The sequence below is a fragment of the Vombatus ursinus genome, unplaced genomic scaffold (assembly GCF_900497805.2).
Source record: "Vombatus ursinus unplaced genomic scaffold, bare-nosed wombat genome assembly UNPS02015012.1, whole genome shotgun sequence".
Taxonomy (NCBI): domain Eukaryota; kingdom Metazoa; phylum Chordata; class Mammalia; order Diprotodontia; family Vombatidae; genus Vombatus; species Vombatus ursinus.
Genome location: NW_020954790.1, coordinates 198,206 through 213,047, shown reverse-complemented (window position 1 = coordinate 213,047; position 14,842 = coordinate 198,206). Strand labels below are relative to the sequence as shown.

The 14,842-nt window shown below is 44.6% G+C and overlaps 2 pseudogenes; one reads left to right on the top strand and one right to left on the bottom strand.

The window, feature by feature from the left end:
- Positions 1 to 470, bottom strand: part of LOC114030762 — a 16,234-nt pseudogene extending 15,764 nt beyond the window's left edge.
- Positions 471 to 1,164: 694 nt separating this feature from the next.
- Positions 1,165 to 8,177, top strand: LOC114030803 (annotated as a pseudogene).
- Positions 8,178 to 14,842: the final 6,665 nt, after the last annotated feature.

Here is a 14,842-nt window from a genome sequence, read left to right as displayed (position 1 = left end):
GTGCACCCCCAAGGTACGTGGGGGTACAGGAGGCAGGGCAGTGGGGGACCCCCACAAACCCCCGAGGGTATTTGGGGGGACAAAAGCCTGGACGATGGGGAGCCCCAGCAGGTGTGTGAGCGCACGCCCGCCCGAGCTCTCTCGCTAGGGAAGCGGGCCCCCGAGGGACGGCGCCGGGGCGGGGCGGCGGAGCAACCACGCCGCTAATTGGTTGCCAGGTAGCCCCCCCCCGGAGGCTGACCAATGGGCGTGGAGAAGGCGTGGCAGCAGTGGAGTGCGCATGTGTGGTTACCTCTGGCACAGCGCTTCCCCCCCTCCCAGGAGGCTCCGGAACCGGGCGACTGGTACTCGGCACCCCCACCGCCTGCGCGCCCGCCCCGCCCCGCCCCCAGCTGTCACTCACCCCGGCCCAGAGTCGCAGGCCCCGGCGGCGGCGGAGAGGGAGCGGCGGAAGAGACCGCGAATGAAGAGGATGCGGAAGGAAGGAGCGAACGGAAGTCCCGTGTATCTCCTGCCCCTCCCCCTTGCTCGCCACTTGCAAAGCCCTCTGGGAAACGTAGTCCGAGGCTGCAGCGTTTCTGCGCATGCCCGGTTCCCATAACCCCGCCCAGCCGGTGGCAGCGTGGAGCCCATTCTCTGCGCCTGGCGGAGCGGGGTGCCCCTTGTGGGGAGGGCTCTTGGGGCACCCGCCCTGCCTCCTGATGAGCCTCTGGCCAGCATGTACCCCTCCTCCCGCCTTCGGCCCCCGGCAGTCCCCAAGTCCTGCAAATCCCGTCTCAGCTCGCAGGCTTCCCAGTGCACCACGTTCTGGGAGGATGGCCAGGGATGGAGGGATCGAGGGAGGGACGGCTTCAATTTAAATCCTACCCCAGCCACTTACTAAATGCCAGGCCCTGGGCAAAAGGCTTTACACATAGCTCATTTTGTCCTCATGACGACCCTAAGAGGCAGGGGCTATTATGATGCTCCTTCTCCAGTTGATAAAATGACGACAGATTGAATGACTTATCCAAGGTCACACAAGTAATTAGCATTAGCTGGCTTTGGGGGCTGGCTCCAGCATGGGGCACTGTGGGACTCCTGTGGGTGAGTCATGGCAAGGCTTGCTGTCAGCTGAGAAATCATCCAACCAAATCCAGAGTGGGTAGCAGGCTCCGTGTGTTCATGGGGGCCCAGGATCCCAGCAAGTGTTTCCTCTCTGGGCCCAGTGGGGCAACTGCACTGCCGTGCAGCGCCCTGCCCCGCCCACTACCCAGCAAAGCCCTCTGGATCAAAGCCCCTTTAATGGCACTTTGGAGAAATAGTTGTATGAAGCAACCTTCCATCCTCCCAGGCTGGGATGGGGAGATGAGAGGGCCTGGTGGGAGCCCAGTCCTGACTCTAGGACCTCAGGAAGCGGAGCGTCAGCAACGTGCCTCCTCTCTTCATCCTCCTCACTCTCTGCAAAGGTTGGGACAAAGACTCCTTAAGACGTGCTGGAGGAGAACTTCAGTGGTGATGCTGTGGGATATGGGCATGAAGCAAGGGGCCATGGCCGCAGTGACTCTGTTTTCATTCCTGACGTGTGTACATCCGTCCTGTTGGTTCCAGGGGCCAGTTCTCAGGCCGTGGAGACTCACGAGCCATCTGAGTGTGATCCCTGGAGGGGCAGTCACCCTGACCTGCAGCTCCAGCACAGGGGCCGTCACCTCTGGGCTCTATCCTGCATGGATCCAGCAGAAATCCGGCCAAGCTCCTGGGGGCTCATTTACCACACCATCAATCTTGTATCAGCTGTCCCTGTCCAGTTCTCAGGGTCCCTCCTTGGGGACAAAGCTGCTCTCACCATCAAGGGGGCCCAGCCTGAGGACGAGGCTGACTACCGCTGTACATTGCATTACACAATGAGAAACTCAGATGAGGAACTGAAACAAAAACCTTCTCAGGCCAAGCCTATTCCCAGCTGCAGAGATGACCTGAAGTCTGTGGACTCCCAGCTTCTGGCCTTGACATGGGATCTTTCTACACTCACTCATTTTCCTGCTACTGTTTGATTGATAGATCAATGCTAGCAATGGGTCCCCACCAGTGTAGTCCCAGGAGGCACAAGCTATTCTACTTACAGAGGGTTTGGGCACCTTTTCAGCCCTAGCACCTTTTGTGGTTTTCTTGTACACCCCAGCCTGTTAGGTCCCTCCAGAATACAACTGTTACAACACCTTTCAGTAATGCCTTGGTGGTAGATGCTGTCTCCCTTTTCATCATGTAGATAAGGGTGTTGAGGATCTTAAAATTAAAAGGGCCACTTTTCTGTCCTCTGTGAGACAAATGACGTTGCTTATGAGAGAAAGGCAGGCTTAAAGAAAGTTGATCCAAACTGTGGGAGGCACCATCCTGGGTAGGTCAAGGCTCTGCCATGGATTTACACTTAAGAGACCTCAGAGGATGGTAGTACAACAGACATCATCAGTAAATCCATGTGGTTTAGTGGTCAGCAATCCAAAACCAAGAATTGACCCTGGAGTTAGTCGACCTGGGTTCAGATCCTGCACCTGCTACCTTACTCCTTGTGAGAACTTGATGGAGACGATTAACCTCCCCACAACTCTGTTTCCTCACCTATAAAATAAGGGGGTTGGACTTCATGTCCTCTGAAGTCCCCTTGAGCTATGTGAACAAGAGTATCCCCAAAATAGCAATTGATGTTTTTATAACACAAATGTGATCTCATAAAAATGGATAGTGATGGGTGGAGGAGGTTCAGGACAGACAGAAAAGGAGGATTAGGACAGACAGGAAAGAACAGCCACCTCAAAAGAATCTTTTTAGTTTCATCCGGCCCTTAGGTCCAGTGTCAGGACCTTCAGTTTAGTTTCCTTAACACCGTCTTTTCCAAACCTCTCCTATTAAATTGTGGCTTGGATAGGTGCTAGCCCAGGTCCTTTTCCATACCACACATCGGGGTGGACCCTTTCATTTCATTTCTCTGGAATCTGCTCTCCCAGCCTTGAATCACTGGTATGGGTGTGAAAGGCGCAAGGAGGATCTTTCCTCCAGTGGGCAGCCTACCTATTCATTCTGAGACTACCTTACCCTGAAGCCCTGCTCAGTTTGTATATGTTCCCTCTTCCCCTTCATTTCCCAGTGAGACTATTTCTTCTAGAGTCAACTTTGTGGGGCAGTGGATAAAGTAGAAGACCTGAATATACCATTTAACCATTCCGTAATTGATGGGCACCCCCTCAATGTCCAATTCCAATTCCAAATTCCAATTTCATCATGAAAAAAGTTGCAAAAAATGTTTCTGTACATTTAAGTCCTTTTTCTCTTCAATCTCTTTGTGGTATAGATCCAGTAGCATTACTTGCTGGGTCAAGGTGTATGGACTGTTTAATAGCATTTTGATCATAGATCCAAATTGTTTTCCAGAATGGCTCTACCAATAGTACATTAAAATACCTGTTTTCTAGCAGCCCCTCAAATATTTGCCATTTCACTTTTTTGCCAATCTGATATATGGGAGGTTGTTTTAATTTGCATTTCCCTAATTATTATTGCATTGGAGCATTTTTTTTTATGTAGCTATTGATAGCTTGCATTTCTTCCTCTGGAAACTATTCATATCATTTGACCATTTATCAATTGGGCAATGCCTTTTATTCTCACAAATTTGACTCACTCCTTTATATGTTTTAGAAATGATGCTTTTTTTTTTTTTTTTTTGGCTAGGCAATGGGGTTAAGTGACTTGCCAAAGGTCACAAAGCTAGTGTCAAGTGTCTGAGGCAGGATTTTAACTCAGGTTCTCTGACTCAGGGCCGATGCTCTATCCACCGTACCTCCCAAGTGCCCCAGAAATGATGCTTTTATTAGAGAACCTTGCAATCAAGATTTCTTTCTTGATTTCTTGCTTCTCTTTTAATTTAAGCTGTGTTGGCTTTGTACAAAAACTTTTTGAATTTTATGTATTCAAAATTGTCTATTTAATCTCGTATGATTGCTTCCTCTATCCGTAGATCTGGCAGATAATGTCTTTTATGCTCTTCTAATTTTCTTGTTGCTAATGAGGTATTGAAGGTTGTACTCAAAATTTTAACAGAGAGTAACTGATCTCTTTTACATAAATGCCTCCTCACCAACCTGAAGTAATTGCTTTTACCCATCTTTCCCCATTGAGAAAGAAAACAGATATCTTTTAAAGGCAATAATTTCCACTGTTTACTTCAAGATTAGTCTAGGAGGAGATGAGATAGTGACTATATTTCTCAACTCTTCCCAGAACTTTAAGTTACATATTATGCTCTTTTCCTTGTTCAAAATTTAGAAAAAAATTCTCTCAAAATGTCTTGGTTTGGAGATTAATGTTGGAAGGCACAGGGAATAATTCTAGTTTGTATATTTCTGTCTCCAAACTAGAAATATTTGTGTAGGAAATTGAGCATAAATTAAATAAATTCATTTCAAGTAAACTGGAGCCTACAAAGCAGAGAACAGTATCACTATTAACATTTTTTTTTCTTGAACATATAGGCAGCCTCATAATGAAAGTATGGCTGGTGCTCAGTAACTCCTGATGTTATGAGCTGCAGACCAGCTTTCCTACATTATTTTTTTAATTAATTATTATTAGTTTTCAACATTCACTTCCATAAGCTTTTGAGTTTTAAATTTTCTCGGCATCCCTCCCCTCTCCCCTCCCTAAGGGATATAGGCTGTACGTATACATTCCTATTAAATATGTTTTCACATTAGTCGTGTTGTAAAGAAGAATTAGAACCAATGGGAGGAACCACAAGAAAGAGGAAACAAACAAAAAAGAGAGAGAGAGAGAGCAAATAACCATGTTTCCATCTGCATTCCGACTCCATAGTTCTTTCTCTGGATGTGGACAGCATTTTCCGTCGTGAGTCTTTTGGAATTGTTTTAGATCCTTGCATTGCTGAGAAGGGCTAAGTCTCTCAGCGTCAGCCATCACACAATGTGGCTGTTACTGTGTACAACTTTCTCCTGGTTCTGCTCACTTCACTCAGCATTACTCCATAAGAGTCCTTCCAGGTTTTTTTGAAGTCTGCGCGCTCATCATTTCTTATAGCACAATAGTATTCCATTACATTCATATACCACAACTTGTTCAGCCATTCCCCAATTGATGGGCATCCCCATAATTTCCAATTCTTGGCCACCACAAAAAGCTGCTATAAATATTTTTGTACATGTGGGTCCTTTTCCCATTTTTTATGATCTCTTTGGGATATAGCCCTAGAAGTGTTACTGCTGGGTCAAAGGGTGTGCACATTATTATAGCCCTTTGGGCATAGTTCCAAATTGCTCTCCAGAATGGTTGAATCAGTTCGCAACTCCACCAACAATGGATTAGTGTTCCAATTTTCCCACATCTTCTCCAACATTTATCATTTTCCTGTTTTGTCATGTTAGCCAATCAGATAGATGTGATGTGGTACCTAAGAGTTGTTTTGATTTGCATTTCTCTAATCAATAGTGATTTGGAGCATTTTTTCATATGATTATAGATAGTTTTAATATCTTCCTCTGAAAACTGCTTATTCATATCCTTTGACCACTTATCAACTGAGGAATGACTTATATTCTTATAAATTTGATTCAGTTCTCTATATATTTTAGATATGAGACCTTTATCAGAGACACTAGTTGTAAAAATTCTTTCCCAATTTTCTGCTTCCCTTATAATCTTGGTTTCATTGGCTTTGTTTGTGCACAAACTTTTCAATTTAATGTAATCAAAATTACCCATTTTGCATTTCATAATGTTCTCTATCTCTGGTTGTAAATTCTCCCATTCTTCACAAATATGACAGGTAAACTATTCCTTGCTCTCCCAGTTTGCTTATAGTATCAGCCTTTATAGCTAAATCATGTACCTATTTTGACTTTTTTGGGTATACAGTGTAAGATGTTGGTTTAAGCCCAGTTTCTGCCTTTTTCCCGGCAGTTTTTGTCAAGTACTGAGTTCTTATCCCAGAAGCTGAGGTCTTTGAGTATGTCAAACAGTAGATTACCATAGTCACTGAGTACTGTGTCTTGTGTACCTCACCTATTCCATTGATCCACCACTCTATTTCTTAGCCAGTACCAAGTAGTTTTGATGATTGCTGCTTTATAATACAATTTAACATCTGGTATGGCTAGGCCACCTTCCCTATCATTTCTTTTCATTAACTCCTTTGATATTCTGGACCTATGGTTCTTCCAGATGAATTTTGTTATTATTTTTTCTAGCTCTATAAAATAATTTTTTGTTAGATTGGTATGGCACTGAATAAGTAAATGAATTTATTTTATTAGCTTGGTTTATCCATAAATAACTGATGTTTTTCCAATTATTTAGATTTGACTTTATTTGTGTGAAAAGTGTTTTGTAATTGTGTTCATATAGTTCCTGGGTTTGTTTTGGCAGGTAGACTCCTAAATATTATATAATGTCTACAGTAACTTTAAGTGGAATTTCTCTTTCTATCTCTTGCTGTAGGGCTTTGTTGGTAATATATAGAAATGCTGATGATTTATGTGGGCTTATTTGATATCCTGCAACTTTGCTGAAGTTATTATTATTATTATTATTTTTTTTTTGGCTAGGCAATGGGGCTAAGTGACTTGCCCAGGGTCACACAGCTACTAAGTGTTATGTGTCTGAGGCTGGATTTGAACTCAGGTCCTCCTGAATCCAGGGCCGGTGCTCTATCCACTGTGCCACCTAGCTGCCCCAAATATTCAGAATATTCCATTCAACTTCATTAAGTACTTTTTTTTTGGTCTTTATTTTTTAAGGCAATTGGGGTTAAGTGGCTTGCCCAGGGTCACACAGCTAGTAAGTGTCAAGTGTTTGGTCTGAGACCAGATTTGAACTCGGGTCCTCCTGACTTCAGAGCCAGTGCTTTTCTTATATTCTTGATGAGAGTAGTACCTGAGCCCTTCTAACTCTAAGGGCCCCCACCTAACAGGGTCATTGTGAGGATTAAATGAGACCATTGAGGTGAAGTGCACTGTAAACCTTAAAATGGAATATAGATCTTAACTCTTAATATGGAGGAAGTTTGTAGCTGAAGGTGACTAATGGAGTTTGTGACTCTGGTCAGCCGGCTGGCTGGGTTGACTATTCTTGAGGACTGTCTAGAGAAAAGGTGACTGGGATCTGAAGGCCACAGCCCAAGGAGATGAAACCATCGCCACCTTGAAAATTTAGGTATCTCTCACTGGGTGACTACCTTTGGTATTACCTCATTGGCTTCAGGGAGTATTGGAAATTGGCCCCAGCAGGGGGCACTGTGGGACTGTCATGGGTGCCTCATGGTGATGCTTGATCACAGCAGGGAAATCATGGAAACACAGCCAGAGGTAGCATTGTGTGTCGATATTCATGAATTCCTGCAGCTGTTTCCTGGCTGGGCCCAGTGGGGTGACCTCAGGGCCAGGCCGTAGTCTGCCCCACCTACCTCAATATTAACCCTAGACCCAGAAGGGGACCCCACTCAGAAATAATAAGTACAACTTAGGGAGTTATTTGTATGAAACAACCCTCCAGACTCCCAGGCTGGGGTGGGCTGGGAGGATAAGAGGGGCTGACTGGAGCCCAGCCCCAGCCCTGGGGCCTCAGGAAGCTGAGCAGCTAGACCATGGCCTGGACTCCTCTCCTCATCCTCCTCACTCTCTGCCAAGGTTGGGGAAGGGGCTCCCTGGGACTTTGGGGGAAGGTGAAGGGAGAGCTGGGCGTGAAGCAAGGTGCCTTGCCCGTGATGCCCCTGTCTCTGTTTCTGAAACGTCTGTGTTTGTCCTGTTGGTTTCAGGGGTCAGTTCTCAGGCTGGGGTGACTCAGGAGCCGTCTCTGAGTGTGATGCCTGGAGGGACAGTCACCCTGACCTGCAGCTCCAGCACAGGGGCCGTCACCTCTGGGCTCTATCCCCACTGGTTCCAGCAGAAATTCGGCCAAGCTCCTGGGGGCTCATTTACCACACCATCAATCTTGTATCAGCTGTCCCTGCCCGGTTCTCAGGGTCCCTCCTTGGGGACAAAGCCGCCCTCACCATCACAGGGGCCCAGCCTGAGGATGAGGCTGACTACTTCTGTGCCATGTGGTACACCAGTGGAACCCGGGCTCAGAGTGATAGATTCAGATGGGGAACTGAGACAAAAACCTTCTCCAGGGAGCCTGGTCCCAGATAGAGAAGTTACTCAAAGGTCTCCTAGAAGCCCAGCCTCTAGGCCATGCCAGGCATGGCTCTGCATTGACTTGTTTGTCCTTTTTCCTGACCTGTGTATATTTCTCAGCCCAGGCCTGAGGGTGGGCCCTCTAAGAGTATGGATCCGGAAGCAAAAGTGCAGATGCCATTACAACTGCAGAGAATTTCTGAAACGTTCCAGCCCAACACATTCTGGAGTCTCCCTTTTTATCTCAGCCACAGCAGGGGGCCTCTTTCCAGTGACATCACCAGGCCCTGAGGGCTAGGAAACCAATGGGTTAGCAGCCTAGAAGTGGATGAGGTTTCAAACATGTCCCCCTCCCAGAGAAGGGCACCTGGTATATAGATTATTTTAAAGGAAGATAATTGAGTTTGTCAGTACAGACTGGTAAGCCAGTCCAGAATGGATCGTTGAAGAAGTGGTTAATAACCTCCAGCTCTGCCCGTGTTCTTTCTAAGATCATTATCCATGTAGTGGCTGATCTTGCCCTTCCTGTCTTAACTCCTTGGTAAACAAGTTCAACTACACTTTATTCTTCTGCCTTGATACCCTTCCCCTTGACCCCATTGAGGGTCACAACTGCCAGGTGTGGATGATTCTCACCACTCTCTGCCTTTCCTTCTTCTCATGGGATGCTAAATGGATCTGCAGAAAGCCAGGAGACTGTGCTGGACTCTAAAATGATGCTCTCTGAGGCAAGCTGATCGCTACTCCTCCCTAAAGCATTCATAACCCCCCTCACCACAGCAGCTCTTCCTCACCTCCTTTCTCCTCAGACCTCCCATACCTCCCCTTTCTCCACCCTCTCAGCTGATAACCTGCCTCAAACTTCACTGAAAACATTGAGACCATTTGCCAAAAGCTCCCTCTTAATCTTTCCTTAACCTACATCTCCCAGGTGCCTTTTGCCATGGTCCCTGCCTTCCCCCATCTCCCATAATGGGGTGGCCTTTCTACATCCAAGGGAAAACCCTTGAAATGCACATATGATCCCATTCCATCCCATCTTTTCCAGCTGATTGTTTCCTTTGTCATCTTCGCTCTCTCATTTGTCCCCTACCTGTCCTTTTCTACTGGCTCCTCCCCTACTCATGTGTTCATGTATCCCCATCCTTTATAGACCTTAGTTTGATCTGTCCAGACTCTAGGCGTCATGCTACATCTCCTCTCCCTTCTGTGACAAAATTCCTGGAGGCCTTTTACAATTGCCTAATGCCTCACCTATCTTGCGTGTCAATCCCCTGTTAGCCCAGGGAACAGGAGAGTATACGTTCCTACACAGCTGAGTGAGAAAAAGAGGTGATGAGATTTGAATACCCATAAGTGCTTGGGTCCCATGTTGGCTCCTTCATCCCTGCCTAGGACAATGGAGTTGCTTGGCTTTCAATGGGTAAAGCAGGGGCATGCAAAGGGGGTTTGTATCAAGTTACTTTGTAGAAGTTGTTGTGTTGGAATGAGGCAGGTGCTGAGAGCTGGGGGAGTTTCCCAAAATCTCAGTGATTGGTGAAAAGTCAGGGGATAATTCCAAACTGCCAGCACTTTCATTTGCACTTATCATGCTCCCAGTGCTTTTGGGTGACCGTCCTTTAGGGCCCCAGATACTTACCTCCTTGCCCTAATCCTTGCCTAGATGTAAAAGGTGAGAGGGTGTAAATAGGAGCTTTAGAGATAAATGGCTGAAGATCCCATGGAATGAAAGAGGGTGGCAGGGTAGATTAGAAGGCAAAACCCAACAATATGTTTCTTTGTAGTAAATACTCCTAAGAAATAAATGTTTACACAGAGTTAAAATGAGATGTTGGAATAAAATCTATTATGCCTTAGCTGAATAAAAAAAAAATCATGACAATTTGAGAAAAGGCAACAAGAAAACACAATTAAAAAAGATAATTGAGCTATTTTGTATAAATTTACCATATATAGTGAAACAGTATCAACAGCAAACATATGCACACACCAAATGACATAGTATCTTTGTAGCTAAAGGAAAAGTTCATTGTGCTAGAGAATTGAGACACCAAAACAACAGTGGTTGGGGACCTTAGTGTGCCCTTTTCAGACCTGGACAAATCTAATAGAAAGATAAACAGTAAAGGTGTTAAGGACCTGAATGGGATTTTAGAACATGCATTATAGGCTTCTATTAGGGCAGTTAGATGATGCAGTTGATAGAGTGCCAGATCTGGAATCAGGAAGACCTGAGTTCAAATCTAGCCTCAGACAGAATTGTTCTTGTCTATTCGACAACAAAAGAAAAGATAAACGAGTTTTTTAAAAGTAGATCATCATATGGGATGGCTCTCTGGGAAGGGAAAGGGAAGAGGCATATAGGATACTATGGTGATGTAAGAAACAGAAAATAGCGATAAAAGCTTTTCATTAAGGCAGAAGGAAATTGATGAATTTTTTATTAGCCAAGTGTTAATGAAGACAGGTACTAATAAGTTACAAATGAAAATCTTGCTCCTTGAGCCAGAATTTTCTCCAGAGAATGCCTTGAGCTTTCCAGAATTTAAAGCTATAAAAGGGGGGAAATAGAAGTAGAAATAGCTGTGAGTGGGAATTAGGTAGGAGATTTTTTAAAGAGCCTCACACTTATTCTACGATTACTCCACTAGAATCCAACTTCCTGGGTAGTGACTTCCACTACGAGGAAGTCAGAGGGTGGACAAGCTTTTAACATTTGGGAATTTGGTCACTTGCAAGAGAAATTTAAATAGAAATTCGACAAAGTCTTCTATCAATGTCTTCTGAGGCTATGGTCAAATGGGATGTTTTAGAATCAGAATACTATCTTCCAGGAGAACCTAAAAAGAATTTATTCTTACAAAATCAGTTAAATTTTTGCCCCGGGACAAGACCTTACCACCTCAAGTAGGTTTCCACTCTAATCCTGAGAGATTTCTCCAGCTGGACTCATGTAGCTATCCAGAGATTAGAACTGGCCACTCATTTCCAGGTTTCCATCTTAGGCCCCAGGTTTTCCCAATAGAGCCAGGTAGACGGCTCTGGGACAACCACCTTCCCCCCATCCTCCAACCAACCTTCCAGCTGGAGAAGTGAGGACAACAACACATAGCCCTTCAAATAATATCTCTCCAATCACTGATAGTCTGCCTTAATCATTGGTTGATAGCTAGCATACTCCTAAATCCCTTCTTGAGCTTTCCAATTTCTGGAACTTTACCATTTAGAACTTTTGAGATTCTCAAGGTCGTATCTAGGATACTCCTTCACCTAAAAGCAGGAAAAAACATAGAGGCAAAGAACAGAAACCAGCATTCACAGGTCCCATGTTGCAGAGGCCTTTCCCAATCCAGAGGCTTAGCATATGTCTCACTCCAGCACAGCCAAGTAGACAAGAGAAGTCTGGCTGGTTAGGATCCTTTGAATGTGCCTTCATTGCAGCTCAGTAGTCAATTAAAGTCCATCTCTTCACCAGTTGGTTAGTGGATTATAACCAATGTAGAATGTCTGCATATGCTCCAAAGTCCACATGACGATGATGTTAGGCATGTACCCCGTGCATGGTTATGGGGCCTGGGCTCATTGGTCAGTCCCCTGTTACAGTTGTGTGAGAGATGAGTAATAAATTCATGGTGGGGAGGAGGCTTTTGCTGGGTAGTTAGCCTTGGTATTTCCTCATTGGCATTAGTGGATTAGTGGGGGCTAACTCTGACAGAGGGTGCTGTGGGACTACGGTGGGTGAGAGTCATGGTGGGGCTTGATCTCAGCTGAGAAATCACCTAACCATATCCAGAGTGGGCAGAAGGCTTTGTGGGCTTACGGATGCCAGTGAACCTCTCCTTCTCATGATCCTTACTCCCTGGAAAGGTAGTGGGGGGAGACATCCTGGGTTCTTGAGATACTTTATGGGGAGAGATCTAGGTAGGAAGCAAGGGAGCCTGCAGGGAAGATCCTGTGTCTCTTCCTGATGAATGGATATCTTTCGTGTTGGTTCCAGGGGCCATTTCTCAGGCCGTGGTGACTCAGAAGCCATCTCTGACTGTGATCCCAGGAGGGACAGTCACCCTGACCTGCAGCTCCACGATGGGAAGTCACCTCTGGTCAGTATCCCTATTGGTACCAGTAGAGGTCTGACCAAGTTCCCATATCGTCTATGATACCAACAAATTTGTATCAGGCATCCCTTCCCATTTCTCAGGGTCTCTCCTTGGTGAAAAGACTGCCATCATCATTAAAGGGGTCCCAGGCTGAGAATGAGGTTGACTGTTACTCTACCTTGCGTTATAGTTATGGTCAGAAAAATGAGAGACTCAGATGGGGAATTGAGACACCAATTTCTGGTCCAGCCTCTATCTCACTGCAGAGTTACTCAAGGTCTGTGGGATTCCCAGCTCCCATGAAAGATGAAGCATGTTTCCACATTTAACCTCAGCTCCTATTTCTGGAGCTGCAGTATTCACCAGACCAGGCCTAGGAGTGAGCCCATCCAGGCATGATCCGGGAGGAGTACAAATTATTCCATCTACAGAGAGTCTCTATAATCTTCCAGCCCCAACACCTTCTCTGGTCTTCCTGAGGCACTCAGTGTGTTAGGTCCCACCAAAATATAACTGCTGCAATACCTTCCCCAGTATATGGTCAATGGTTGTTCTTTCCTTTTCCATCGTGTATATAAGGATGTGATGAGGGGAAGACAAGCAGAATGAAAGTGACAAAAACCAAGACACCTGAGAAGCTGGAGCTGAGCACAGATGATAAGTGGGCTCTAAAGTTGTTGCGGGGAGCTGATCTGGTTGGAGGAAAGCTTTGATGCTGGGAACTGGTTGGAGAAAAGAATTTTATGCTGAGTGAAAAGCTGGGGAAAGCTGCTGTGCTTTACAGTGCCATCTACAGGTTAAAATAGGACATGTCCTTCAGGGGCTTACTTTGTCCTTTACTTCCATGTAGGGTTCTAGTGGAAATCTCATAAAGCTACAGAGAGGGGGCCTGAATTTCTTTGGACATCTCAGGCTTAAAGGAAATGTCTTATCACTGGAAGAGTGTGACTGTCTCATTAAACCAAGGGAGGGGACATGGGAAGATCTGAAGCTCCTAATGTTGAGGCTGCTGTTAGCTTAAAGAACATTACCTCAGCAGCCCAAGGGTAGCAGAGAAGCAACTTCATCCAACAGGAGAAGGGAGAAGCTCAAAAAAGGATCTCATATTGAAGGAAAAAAACATTAATACTGTACTCTGCATTTAGAAAGACGTCTACCAAAAGCAAATTTTATTAATATTATTCTAATCCAAGTATTGTTCTGCTTGGAGAGAGAAATGTCCTGACACATTTTCCTGTTGCCCTCAGGCATATCTCTAGTACACAACATTTTGACATAGCACTTAAAGAATTTTGAACAAGGAAAATGACATGGCTCTAAGTTCACAGTCTACTTTACCTAATAGAAAAATCAAATTTCTAGAAAGTGCCTAGAGAACCATTCTCCTACAGTCACTCCATTCTTCTTGGACCTACACCCCACCCCTACCCTGAACAATTCTCCCAGATCTGATCAAAGGTAATTTGAAGTAACCAAAAATACCTCCTTCTGATCAATACTACAATCTCTTTAGAGAATAGATATTGAAATTCTAGGGTTGGTTTTTTTTTTGTTGTTGTTTGTCCTTCATTTTTGAAGAGGACAATGGGGTCATATCTTGCATTGCTTGTGAATTGAATTTAAGTGAGGCAGAGTTGCACAAAGTCATCGGCCTCACTGTCTCTTCCAGAGTCATCAAAATCCACTTGCAGGAAAAAACATCAAGATGGCTGGCTATGGTCTGGGGTGTAGTGGGTGACCTTGGCATCTTGGATGCCTGACCAAGTTCTAAGTGCTTGCTTCAGCCACCTTCATGGATGTTGGAACAAACTGTTCTCATTCACTCATCCCCCCAGGGAAACTCCTCATGAAGCTGCCTGTAGGAATTATATAATAGTGAGGAAAGTGGGAACTTCTGGGCAACTGTTAGGCTGTCCGTCCCTTCAGTAAGAATTATTTTGTGGGTTTTTACATTCTTTTAGGTTCTTTGTGTCCTACACCATGGAGACAGTGGTAGTAGTTTTATCTTTGGCACATAACTTCTGTTTTGGAAAGGTCTGAAAAGTTGTCAAGATCAGAAAAAACGTTGTCTTGTCCAAGGCTGCTTAGACTTTTTCTACTGGCGACCCTTTTTTGCCTGAGAAGTTTTTATGCAACCCCAGCTATGTGGGTATATAAAATAGGTATAGAAATCAAGCATTTACTGATAATGAATCATAAAGAAATTTATTTTAAAACAATTGTTTGGTATACATATAATTTTACCATTTATTAAAGATGAAAGCAAATTTGCATACTAATGACGTGGATGTGATTGTTCATTTTTACATAAAGAATTAAATCTTATGGAATATTTGATACTGCAGGATGTAGAGAGCACCTTCAACATTTTTCAGAGTTGATTAACGTTTTGATTTATAATTGTTAATGCTGAGAACACTGCTTTGCATAAATATATAGTACAAAATGGCAGAAGTCTGTTTAGAGTCATTTCTGAAATTGTTGGAAATTCTGTCCTAATTCCAAGCCAAAATTTATTTAATAATTTTTTTTTAGGAAACTCAAGTTTTAAACTTGTATCATATGATAACTCAGATAATTCTT